Genomic DNA, 14,311 nt, shown 5'->3' with positions numbered 1-14,311 from the left:
CGTGTGGCAGTTTCATGCTGCAGCATCTCCCAATTCTCTTTTGGAAGGCCACTAAACCTGATGTTCCACCTGATCCAATCTGTATATTCAACATATTCACCACCCACCAAAGGGATGTTAAGCTGGAGACAGCAGCTCGGTTTAGTTTGGGCGGGGAACTTCTGTTTAATTTCATTATTTTAGGTGTTGGGGTAAAGAGCGGCTTCCAGTTTGAGCAACAAAAGGGAGGGCTGGTGGAGGAGCTCAGCGGATCAGTCAGCACCAATGGAATGGCCAGTTGACACTTCAGGTTGAGATCCTTCACCTTGACTCCCTTCTGAACAAGAGCTCTTTGCATCTTAGCAGTGTCAGGACTCTTCAGTCAACTGGTCACCTGAGCAGCAATGGGTAGAGATGCCAGCCCTGTGTCCTGTGGTCGACGGCCTAGAGAGTGGACCATGAACAAAACCCTGTTACAGTGACATTTCCATAAACTGGCCCATGCTGGTAGTGCCTGACGGGGTTTGTGCAAGCATGTGGCGCCTAGGTAAAAGATCAACTGTGATCTTGGAGAATGGTTTTACGAGTAACGGTGCCTATTCCTGCCCGTGGTTCACAGAAGAATTACCAGCTTTTCTTTAAAATAGTGGAGTAGGCAAGGTTGCATTTATCACCTCTTCCAGGCTAACAAAGCCCAGTTTCAGTAACATTTCAATAAACTGGCCCATGCCAATAATGCATGCCAATAGTGGATTTTCTGGACGATTGGATGTTTTTACACTTTACACTCAAATCCTCAACTCGCTTCTTTATTAGATGTTTGCAATATAATAATACCATTTCCAGTGAGTTTCAGGCAACAGGTGCACTGGTGCATTGGAGAGAGTGAAGGAATCAACGGCTGATGGGGTGTATGATGAACCATCGAACAATCTGATCAATGGGCGTTTGATCCCATCGTCCCTGGCCTATGGGTGTTACTATTCTGGTTCTGCTAGGACACTAGCTGTCTCCTGGAAATCAGGCACGTCATTGGTGAATTTTATTTTAGGCCCCATGTGGAAATATTTTTCAAAATGCTACAGAAGGATGATTGAGTTGATAGTTGCACTTTAAACATAATTGGATACATAATATCCTGCCTGCTTATTTTAAATATGTATACTGCTGGTTGGGAAGGTGGATGGTTGTGGGGAAAAGATAAAGTGAAAGGTATCCGTTTCCAGCACAGAAATAGAAATTAAGAGACTACTAGACACCTCCCAAGTATTTGCGATCACATTAGACTTTGCCATTGAGACCAGTATAGAGGAATCATACCCCTCTGCACATCGTGATCCACCCGTGTGAACAGCTCCTTGTCAAATCCCAGGCCTTGGGAGTTTAAATTTTCCCAAATGAGTGGCACAGCGGTAGTGTTGCCATCTATCTACACAAGAGACCTAGGTTTGATCCTAACTATGGGTGGTAGCTGTACGGAGTTTGTACGTTCTCCCTGTGACTGTAGGTCCGGCTGCTCCGGTTTTCTCCCACATTCCAGACATACTGGTTTGTAGGTTAATTGGCTTCTATATGTTGTACATTTTCCCTTGGGTGTCGGATAGTGCCAGTGAACGGGGTGATTGCTGGTGGGCGCAGGCTCGGTAGACCAAAGGACCAATTTCCATGATGTATCCCTAAAGACTAAAAGTGAAGTTCCCTCTTCATTTATCAGTCTCAAGTGACGATGGGCTATTCAAATTTGGTGAATTAACCAAGGTTATTTCATATTATTAATATTTCATTAATTATTGCTGAATAGTGATACAAGTAAAGGATCTGGGTGATATAATTCTGGCTTCAATAACTCTGTTACCATTTGCCCCAACTGCACATTGGTACAGAGTGGGTGGTGTGTAGAATGCCAGTGGAACCGTCAAGGGAGCTCAAGCCTTTCTGCTTGCCCATCACATAGAGGCTCCGATGCTGTCCCCACCATGTCCTACGCAGCTGCTTTGAAAAGGTTTGAAGTGAAATGAAGACATCTTGCCAGAATGTCCTCCTAATTCATTGATGTCATTTGGCTCTCCACACGGTAATAAAGACACTGAGACTCTGTAACTATTTCTACCCAGAGAGTCTTTAAAAGATGATACCATGAGGTGAATGGCATTGATGCATTTTGGATTACGGGCTGTGAAATTAAATTGTATTTATTGATTAACATTAAACAAGGCCAAACATAAAATTTTAATATTCTCATTGGGTCATTTAAATTCTCAATGACGCTGCTGTTTATTATAAACATTTCTCCCAGGACCTTTAAAACACAGAACTGATGGAGTTTCGCTCCTCTTCGGTTCTTTCTAGCTTTTAAAAGCCAAGCTAAATCCCACCAAGTCGATTGTTCACAATGTGTGTCACTCTGAATTCTGCTGTAATCCCAATGGCATAGGTTACCTTGTTCTTTTTCAATGATGCCTACAGTTGCAAATATGTGCTTACTGGGTTGCTCTTAACCTGCCTAAGGTGGGCTTGTCGCTTGCTCCTGATACCAAAGAGATGTCGTTTATTGGCGTGAAGGACAGATGCTGAGCTGGAGTTTAAAGATGCAGAAGCCTTGCCACGAGGCCATGTTTAATGAAGCATGGGCCTGAGACAGCGAGTTAATGCTCCCTTTTCAAAAAGTGAATATTTTAAAACTTTAGCTTCCACAATGAAGTAACTTGGTGGGAAGTGTGAAACAGGAGGAATTCCCTGTCTCTTCAGTTGCATCTGAAAGGTGGCGGGAGTGGGTAGATAGATGTCAGTGCCAGGAGACTAGCTCCATTCAAGTTGTGTGGAAGGGAAATTAATGACAATATGCGATTTAAACTTTAGAGATACAGTGTGGAAACAGGCCATTAGGCCCACCAAGTCCTCGCTGACCAGCGATCACCCCCATACATAAACACTGTTCTATATACTCGGGACAATTTTTAATTTTACCGAAGCCAATTAACCTACAAACCTGTACGTCTTTGGAGTGGGAGGAAGCTGGAGCATCTGGAAAAAATCCACGCAGTCACAGGAGAACGTACAAACTCCGTACACACAGTACTCGGAGTCAGGATCGAACCCGTGACTCTGGCACTGTGAGGCAGCAACTCCACCACTGTGCCGCCCTGTGAATTTGTTAAAGTCAGCGGAATCAACTTCAAATGCCAGTACTCTCTACTCCACCGGCTGCCTCAGGTCACTAGTTCCTATATCACATCGCCACCAACAGTTCTCCATCAGATTGAACTCAACCCTGCCATCCATCTGCCCCTCACACACCGACACTGCTGTGAGTGGAACCCACGTACCTTCAGCTTGCACCCACTGGCAGCGATGCCAACACATCACCTGGAGTGTGGGAGGACACACACTTCCCTTCTTTGTGTAGGAGCTGGAGGTGAAGAACGGAAGGTAGTTCCATAAATGGGTGACAAGCTTGTCTGGGTAGTTAACCTCTTGGGGTGGGGGGACAGTGTCAATGGATGGGGCATTTCTGAGGTCAAGGTGACATTGGGGTGACTGATCCTTCATCCCATTCAGCCATTTGGGATCAGATATGGTTTCCACACAGAACGTGGAGTTATCCTTTGGCGCAGGATGCAGTGGTCAACTCCATCGGCACTCTAATGAACTTGCTGCCGTGCAGAGTCTGGTGACTGAGTTCTGAGCTCTCACCACATCCTTCCAGTCTGTTGGAGAGGGCACTGCAACAATAGTCCTATGGGCCATTCAGAGAGTATTCAGCAGTCTATCCACCAGCGCATCGCTGGGATTTCTAATGTTGTCATGTTTCTATTATTGCCTTGCCAAATACGGGTGTTAGAGGTTATGGGGTTAGGCGGGAGAGATAGATCAGCGATGATTGAATTGCGGAGTAGACTTGATGGGCCAAATGGTCTAATTCTGCTCCTATCACTTTTGATCTTATATGATCTTATGCTACATCACTCTTGGATATCAACGGCTGCTTCTTCACAACCCCCTCTAAACAATGGACGCTTCTATTTGGTTCAGTCATTGTGCACTTGTTGGTGTGCATTATTATTGATATAGCTGTACAGAAACAAATAGCACAGAAACAGGCCCTTCAGCCCACCACATCCATGCTGTCCTTCAAGTACTTGTCTCCACCAATTCCATTCTTCATCTCTTGGTCACTTGCCTTCTAAGCCTACGGGCTGATTTGGATACCTTTTAAAAGCTGTGAATCTCAGCCTCCACCACCTCGGGTGGAGCATTCCAGGTTGCAACCACTCTTTGGGTGAATTGTGCTTGGGTGAATCAATGTTTGCATTACTATATTATTTCTCATTCATTCCTTAGGTATTCCTCTCCACCCCTTCTCCTCACACTTCCTCAACTCTATGTTTCATCTCCAGTTGAATATAGATAAGAAACGGATGATCCTACTGGTTTTAACCAGTAGCGTTCTGTAATCTCTGTAATGTTCTCGTGTAGGTTTGGTGCGTGTGCAGATGTGGTGAAGATGTTGCTATTTAGAGCATACTGCACACCACTCTATACTGTGCACCTGTGGTCGAACTATGGAAAGACAAGTTTGCAGAGACTAAAGGTCTCATATAATGATGCCATGAGAACACTGCTAAGGAAACCTAGATGGTGTAGTGCTAGTAACATGTTTGTGGCTGCAGGAGTCAGTACTTTACAAGCTATGCTAAGAAATCATATGTATAAATTCGTTTGCAAGATAAATGACTAAAAATGTAATTATTGTGGCCTTGTCAAACATAAGGTTTAGCACTACACGCTACGAATCCCAGTTGTGGAGACACTGGTATCGTTGTCTCGTTGTAGGACGCTGATCATTCTTTTATTCTGAATTTTAATTCATGTATTGTGTTTTTTTTTTAAATATATAATTTATGATGCTTTTATGTGATATACTAAGATTTTATATGTACTTTATGATATTTTTTAATATGCAATGCATTTTTATGCAAGTTGCCCCTTATCTGGACCTTGAGTCCGAAATAAAGTTTATTATTATTATTAATCCTCCCCATAGGTGGAAGATGGCAGAACCACCCTGTGTTGGACAGTGCCTGGAAACATGATAATAATAATAATAAAATCTTTTATTGCCATTGCAGATAGGTGCAATGAGATTTGGTATGCAGCTTCCATCTGATAGTCATAGCTTAAACAATTAATAAAATTTAGATATCCCGAGAAACATGATTTATATTTTAAAAAAGAACAGTAAAACAGCCTACAGTCCAAATATGTCTGTGCCGGGTCGATGTGCGTGAATGGGGGTGGGCACTCAGCAGGGCCGGTTCAGAGCAGCGATAGCTCAGGGGATGAAACTGTTCCTGAGTCTGGAGGTGCGGGCGTGTCTGCCGGAAGGTAGGAGTTCGAACAGACTATTACAAGGGTGTGAGGAGTTTTAGTGGATGTTGACGGCCTTCCTGAGGCACCGTGTGTAGTAGATGCCCTCCAAGCCTAGTAGCTGTGTCCTAACAATCTGCGCCCTGTGGACGAGGCGCTGAAGAGCTCCCCTCTGCGCCTCCGTGCAGCTGAGATACCACACAGAGATGCCATGTGTTAGTATGCTCTCTGTGGTGCAGCGGTAGAAGGTTGTCAGCAGCTGTTCGGGCAGACCAGTCTTTTTTAATGTTCTCAGGAAGAACAGTCATTGCTGTGCCTTCTGGACCAGCACAGTGGTGTTGGTGCACCATGTGAGGTCCTCCAAAATGTGAGTGCCCAGAAACCTAAAGCTGGACACTCTCTCCACACTGTCCCCGTAGATGAAGATTGGGGCGTGTTCCCCATTTTGTGTCCTCCTGAAGTCGATAATCAGCTCCTTGGTCTTGGAGGTGTTTAGGGACAAGTTACGTGAGCACCAGTTCGCCAGGTTCTGCACCTCCGCTCTGTAGTTTGTTTCATCACTGTTGGTGATCAGCCCGATCACCGTTGTGTCGTCTGCGAACTTGACGATGGCGTTGGTGTTGAATGCAGGAACACAGTCTGTGTGAAGAGGGAGTAGAGCATGGGGCTCCACAATGCTAATATAAGCTGTCCTTGGGTCACATAGGTTCCAGTTTCACAGGCATTCATAAGTCAATTTTGTACGTCATAAAATGCATACAAATCACTTGATATGGTGACCATATCTCTACAGTGTAATGAATGGCATATAAAGCACATAAGATTGATAAGTAGGAACGATTATTAAAAATGGAGAGAGAAAAAAAATAGTTCTACCATTTGTAACAAATATATGTACATAGGTCAGGCTTTTGTGTTTAATGATATGGGAGCTTGTTTGTATGTAGGGGTGTCAATGTATACACACTTATAGCAACATATACAAATACACACACATATATTCACAAAAAGACACGCAGATGCACATAGAGCCACATACACATACAGAGAAATGCAGATATATACATATATAAAAATACACATGGAGACATATCGGAGAAGGGTCTCAACCCAAAACATCACCGATTCCTTCTATCCAGAGATGCTGCATCCCGCTGAGATACTCCAGCATTTTGTGTCTATTTTTGGTTTAAACCAGCATCTGCAGTTCCTTCACAACAATGTATTTCAGTATAGTTATGTTTTGAGATCCACCTTCAAATGTCAATGGCAATCTGGTATTTTAAATGTTTAAAGAATGATCAGAAACAGAAGTTAAAACTGGTGAAATTGTATTCAAGGTACCAATTTTAGTTTTCACTACCATGCCATTTACCTTTAACAGCAATAACTGGTATAAACACCAGGTGGCATAAGAGTACACAAAATGAACCACAGTAGCCTAGATGCACTGTGCAATCCCGAACTGTTGATCTAAGTGAGCCTGCACATCGCTCGTGGAGTCATTCAGCAGAGAAACATGCCTTTGGCCCATTGGGGTCCTGTTAACCTCCAGTTTGGGGAAGGTGAATGGAGATGAAATGGGATTTATATAAACTCTCCGCTAATCCCAAATTTATCCCATTTTATCTTCACACCTCCTCCCCAAGATTCTCCACTCAAGTACACACCGAGGACAATTTACAGCAGCTAATTGATCAACTAACCCATGCACCTTCGGAAAATCATGAGGTCTCCTCTCAAATGGTCAAGTCTCCACATATTATGAACCTTCCTCTACACCAGGGGTTCCCAACCCTTTTCGTCCCGTTTAACCCTGGCAACTTTAATAGCACATAACAATGTTATTTCACTTATTTATGAACAACTAATGATGAACAGATACCGGTACACCAGAACCAAACACACAGTCAATGAGAAAAAATATGTACAAATATAGAATCACCAAATTTACCCACTAGGTATGCGAAATCTACCCCCTGGGAGTATATTTACCCGAGGTTGGGAACCCTTGCTTTACACCATTCCATTAAATACTCCCAGATAATATATATTTTTAATATTAATTCAAGGAATATGGGTTTCACAGAGTAAGCCAGCATTTAATGAAGTAATCTATTTTCTTGAACCACTGCAGTCCTTGAGGTTGTGGGTGTACTCACAATATTGTTAGGAGGGAGTTCCAAGATTTTGGCTTAGTATTGTGAAATGACGATATACTTCCAAGTCATGATGGTTTGTGGCTTGGGGAGCAACTTATATATATATATAATCATAGGTTTAGACTTTTACTTTAAATTTGAGAGATACAGCATAGTGTGTAAACAGGCCCGTTTGCCCACCGAGTCCGTGCCGACCAGCGATCACCCCCTTACACTAGTACCATCCTAAACACTAGCGACAATTTACAACTTTATCAAAGCCAATTAAACTACAAACCTGTATGTCTTTGGAGTGTGGGAGGAAGCCGGAGCACCCAGAGAAAACTCACGCAGTCACAGGAAGAACGTACAGACAGCACCCGTAGTCAGGATCAAATCTAGGTCTTTGGTGCTGTTAGGCAGCAACTCTACCACTGCGCCACTGTGCCACTCAAGGTTAGAGGAGGATTTAAGGTTGCGCTATCCTGCCAGATTAATGTGGAGCATATATTACGTTAATAATTACTTCCAGGTCAAGCACAGCACAGGTGATATTAGTTGAGGACATGTATTGGACCAGACACCTGCAAACATTTTTGCTCTTCTGTGAATTCTGACATGGACTATTCTGTCTCAGTAAAGGGGGTGGAGTGCTGTGTGTTTTGTGTCGATCCCCGATCCCTGTGTCAGATAGTTCATTGAATCAAACACCATTGTCCACAGTTCACACCTCTGCTCATCACTGAGAATGTAGGGGAAATGTGTCGGAAGGAACTGCAGATGATGGTTTAAACCAAAGATTGAGACAAAATGTTGGAGTAACTAAGCAGGACGGCAGCATCTCTGGAGAGAAGGAATGTGTGACCTTTCGGGTCGAGACCCTTCTTCAGACCCTTGTCCCAGAGTGGGATTCATAGTTAGCCTGAATCCATGTGATCCGAATATGTGCACCAGGAAGGTGTCAACATACAAACAGAAGGTTTGTAACCATAAATCATTTCAGTTTGTGGAACAAATGCTCTGATGGCAGATTGGATTTAATGGAGGGAGTCATAGGTTTACTGATTCTTCAAAAGTCTTACAGGATATGTGCATGTAAAAAAGACCAAATGGGTCACATGCTGAATGTGCTGAAAATCCATGTTTTGCCAAAAGAAAATCAATTGGGGTTTATAAACAGGGATATAAAGTGTAGAAGCAAAGTGACAGGTGATGGATTAGCAACACTAACAAAATGGTGTGGAGCTTTGAGTGTTTGATTTTAAGAAAACACATTGCAACCGTTTGCTATTCTATGGACACCTTTACCAAAAGGCCCATTGCCTCCGCACGATACACAAACAACGTGTCCCAGAATAGCTGTTGGATGCCGAGCTGTGGGTATTGATTTATTCCAGTGCCCACTGCTAGACACCCACTATCAGAGTCTTCATGTGTTCATAAGTGTTGGGAACAGAATTAGGCCATTTGGCCCATCAAGTGTACTCCTCCATTCAATCAAGGTTGATCTATCCTTCCCTCTCAATCCTGCCTTCTCCCCATAACGCCTGACACACGAACTAATTAAGAATCTATCAATCTCTGCCATAAAAATATCAATTGACTTGGCCTCCACAGCCTTCTGTGGGAATGAATTCCACAGATTCACCACACTCTGACTAAAGAAATTCCTCATCTCCTTCCTAAACATCCGTCCTTTTATTCTGAGGCTATGGCCTCTGGTCCTAGACTCTCTTCCCGATGTTAGGGAAGTCCAGGACAAGGGGTCACAGCTTAAGGATAAGGGGGAAATCCTTTAAAACCGAGATGAGAAGAACTTTTTTCACGCAGAGAGTGGTGAATCTCTGGAACTCTCTGCCACAGAGGGTAGTTGAGGCCAGTTCATTGGCTATATTTAAGAGGGAGTTAGATGTGGCCCTTGTGGCTACGGGGATTAGGGGGTATGGAGAGAAGGCAGGTACGGGATACTGAGTTGGATGATCAGCCATGATCATATTGAATGGCGATGCAGGCTCGAAGGGCCGAATGGCCTACTCCTGCACCTAATTTCTATGTTTCTATGAAACATCCTCTTGGCATCCACTATCCAGGCCTGTCTGGGGCATATTGTTTTGCCATCAGCGAAGGTTAACCCAATAACATTCAGGACTTGCATGCATACCCACCCATAGCTGTTTAATGGGAACTCTTGCCCACACTTATACCCTTTTGCCAAAAAAGTGAATGTTGGGATAAATATGATCTTTGACAGGGAAAATGGGTTAATCTGTGTTGAACTGAACTTCAAATAATATGAGTTTAGTGACGGTTGGACGTATTTCAGAGAGATTTTATCATCTGCCCACCTAATACTGAACACAATCCAACTCAAACTTCCCCTGTTACTGAATCAAATCTAAGCCAAATCCTATCCATTCACCCTAAACTACGGCACCTTTTACAGAGTCTAATCCAACCCACATTACCCGGCGCTGACTCACTCTAACCTACATTGCTCCTGATTGGACCCAATCAGATTTCATTTCCAGAGCTCAGGCCAACACAGCACTCTGCCTAATACTGAACTGAATTAAACAGAAGTCTGCCTGCTGTTGAAGCTAATCCACTAAGCTCTGCACAAATTCCATCTAATACCGAGGCCCAACAAACTACAACTCTACCTGTGACTAAGATTCAATTGAATCCAAACTACCCATTTCCATATATAAAGGCCCCATTTAATATATTGCAGCCATTACTAAGTCTCATGCAGAGCAGAATATTGAACCAATTTACGTAATTCACAATTCTGAAATGCATTCAAATAACACCACCTCATACTAATATACCTCTTCCCATCACCTTCCAGCCCAGTATTTTGGCCATTACTGATTCTAGAACACAGAACAGTACAGCACAAGGGCCAGGCTCTATACCTGAAATGATACAAATTTTAAGACAATAGACAGTAGGTGCAGGAGTAGGCCATATGGCCCTTCAAGCCAGCACCGCCATTCAATGTGATCCTGGCTGATTATCCACAATCAGTACCACGGTCCTGCCTTCTCCCCATATCCCCTGGCTCTGCTATCTTCAAGAGCTCTATCTAGCTCTCTCTTGAAAGTTTCCAGAAAACTGGCCTCCACTGCCCTCTGAGGCAGAGAATACCACAGACTCACAACTCTAGGTGAAAAAGTGTTTCCTCATCTCAGTTCTAAACAGCTTACCCCTTATTCATAAACTGGTTCTGGACTCCCCTAACATCGGGAACATGTTTCCTGCCTCTAGTGTGTCCAAACCCTTGAAAAACTTATATGTTTCAATAAGATCCCTTCTCATCCTTCTAAATTCCAGAGTGTACAAGCCCAGCCGCGCCATTTTCTCAGCAGATGACAGTCCCGCCATCTCGGGAATTAACCTTGTGAACCTACGCTGCACTCCCTCAATAGCAAGAATGTCCTTCCTCAAATTTGGAGACCAAAACTGCACACAATACTCCAGGCGTGGTCTCACTAGGGCCATGTACAACTGCAGAATTTATTAATCCTATCTGCCTCTGCATGTACCTTCACCTGCCTATCCATGTACCTTCATTTTCTGCCTGTCCATGTGTCTATCTAAATGCCTCTTAAATGTTGCCATTGTACCACCTTCTTGGTAGCATGCTCAAGGCACCTACCACTGTAAACAATTTACTTCAGAAATCTCCTTCAAACTTTTCCCCTCTCATCTTAAACTATACCCTCTAGTATTTGACATTTCCATTTTGGAAAAAAGACTGACAATCTACCTTATCTATGCATCCCATGATTGTATCTGTTTCTATCATGTCTCTCCTCAGCCTCTAGCCCTCCAGAGTAAATAATCCAAGTTTGTCCAACCACTTATTTTCGCTGATACTCTCCAATCTAGGCAGCATCCTGGTGAACACGTTCTGCACTCTCTCCTCATCCTTCCTGGACTGTATTGACCAGAACTGCACACATTACTCCAAATGTGGTCCAACTAAAATGTTATGCAAAATAATGATTTTTATACTCATTGCCCCAATTGTTGAGGGCAGTTATGTTATAAGCCTTCTTTACACCCTTATCCACTGAGTACCAATTTTCAGGGAGCTATCAACTTGCACCCTGATCCCTCTGTACATCAATGCTCCGAAGGATCCTGAAATGTACTGTTTATTTCTCTCTTACTTTGATCTTCCAAAATTCAACAACTTCTACTTGTCTGGTTTAAACTCCATCAGCCATTTCTCTATCCAAATTTCCAATGCAAAACCCATTCAAGCTCTTAACTCGCCATTATTAGAATTGATCGAACCTTCAACTTTATCCTGTACTGAACCCATTCTTGCTCCCAATCCCACTCTTCCCAACCGCCCCCACTAGTGAACTAAATTCCAATCAGCATTCTGCCAACCAGCTCAGGGACAGAACTGAAAACTTAAGACTGACCAAATGATGTTTAATACTGAATGCAAGGCAGTGTGGAAAATTGTTGCATCTAATGATTAACAATATATTCTGAAAACCAAAGGCCTTTGTCACATCATAGAGATAGGCAATCCTTGGTGGTTTTACTAATGATACCCACACCCAAGAAGAGATTAATGGTGTGTATACTATAATGTACAGAATGGGGCAATTCTATCTCTCTCATTTATCCAATCTGTCCTCACTTGCTCCAAATTGCTTACCTCATTCCTGCTGGAAGTAATGGAAAACTGCTAGTGAAGCAATGGCTTAGATCTGGATAGACTATGTTGGTATGTTTCCTGGAGAGAGTTGCTGCAGATTCCCTGTGTAATGTAAAGAAGGCTTGAAGTTCAATTTGATGCTACCCAGCAGATCCACCATGAATCAATTCTCAGCCCTAGCTTCTTTGGACTAGAAACCTTGGAGATTTACTTTCTTTGGGGTGGTTAGCATCCATAAAAGGAAAGGGCAGAGGAAAGTGAACTTTGCCTGGACAGACTTGCTGCAGATTCCTGGTCTAATGTAACGGAGGCTTGACGATCAATTTGATGCTAAATGCAGATCCACCATGAATGTGAACTTTGCCGACTGGAACCGTACCCAGTGGTCAGATGATAATGTTCAATCTTGTCCAGTTTCAAGATACACAAACAGAGCCTATCATACTATTGGTTCATGTACACAATGAATGTTGTGATTGTTTACCCCCAGTAATTTATACATAATTTATATACAACTTGTATTTGTGTGCTGTCTGAGCCTATGTGTCTGTGATGCTGCTACAAGCAAGATTTGTATTTGTACCTGTACCTCATCATACTTGTGCATGTGGCAATAAATCCAACTTCATAACAAGAATCCCCTGGGTTAAAGACTAAACTTTGCTTTTATTAGTGGAATGATAATGGTTCAGATTTGAAAGAGCCTAAAAATAACAGGAAAAAACAACCTAAAGGATGTAGAAATGTTCCACGATGGAGAATCCTCAGGAATAATATGGCCTCCAGGTGGTTTGTGTTTATGTTGAGGTCAGGGTTTTAAGGCTTGCAACTTTTGGGAATCAAACACATTTCACATCTGTTCATCATTCCAGGAGTCCAGTACAAATAAATCAGGCTTTAATAAAAAAAATCGGACTCAATCCTTTCAAATAAGTTTTGCAATCCTTCCAGTTGGTTTTCAGGGTGAAGGGGGCAGGAGGCCACAACGGGTCTGGAGTCCGCATGGGGTATCATCAGCAGAGGGGTCTGGTTTTTGAGGGTTGTATGTGTTCATGGCACAACAGCAATAAAATCTGCTGACCCAACCCAACCTCACCCCTGCACTAGGATAACAGTATAAATCCAAGTAACGTTAAATCATCTGACACAATAACAAAAAATGACATTGTGGCATTTGAATCACTGTACCATTGGTGATGAGCTGTATGACAACTCGACTTTATCATGCGCCGCCTCATTAGGTTCACTATATCGACAGTCCATAAAAACAGAATCTTCTTCCAACCCTGCCATGGAGGTCAGAGCCTACAGCCTTTTCGCTAGCTTTATTTCTGTCATAGAGAAAGACCATTCAGCCCTATCGATGTGTTCTACAGTATATGCTGCACCAAGGTTAGGGGTTATTGTTCCATTTCCTTCTGTCCAATTTATTTATCTAGCTTTACCTTAAATTCCTACGAACAGTCTGTGTTTTATTTTAAGGAAGCTGTAGCTGTCAAACTTTGAGCTGCAAAAGATTTGAACCCCAGGACACTCAGCTAATCCATGAGTATTGACTGATACTTCACATTATCTGTGCTGCCAATATGAGCTAGTGTACATTAAGCGACCTCTCCTCTTGGACCATGCCCTGTATTTTGATGATCGACACCGGAGTCCTAGTTTAAACTGAAGTTGAGGTTGTCGCAGTGATGCACAAAACTGGATGCAGCTTCAATTACAGCTGTGTTTTGAGTTGGTGTTGAATCTTTATATTCTTTCCTTGGTGAGTAAAATACTAATTCATATTCCTACAGTCCCCCATGGGAGGTCTCTGTACAAGGCGAGGCAGCTGATGTATCAGTTAGTCCTCCATGGTCTTATGGACTCCCACAAGCCATCGTCTTAGATGGAGGTTGGGGTTCCACCTGCACCAAAACCCAATGACCTGAAGTTGCCAAGGACATATGGTTGGAGTTCCAGCCTCCACAAATATCTGAAGCAGATTGTTTCTCTCTGCCTTCTCTTCACTCAGGAAAGGAAATGCCAGGACTCATCACCCACCAGGATACAGGTACTATTGCTTAAACTTAGCACCCCCAGTGGTCAAAGGAAGATTGGTGACAGATAGACCTCATTTGTTGCAACAGACAACAACAGCACGGCA

Source organism: Leucoraja erinacea, chromosome 14 (assembly GCF_028641065.1).
Source record: "Leucoraja erinacea ecotype New England chromosome 14, Leri_hhj_1, whole genome shotgun sequence".
Taxonomy (NCBI): domain Eukaryota; kingdom Metazoa; phylum Chordata; class Chondrichthyes; order Rajiformes; family Rajidae; genus Leucoraja; species Leucoraja erinaceus.
Note: the sequence above shows the minus strand (reverse complement) of the source record.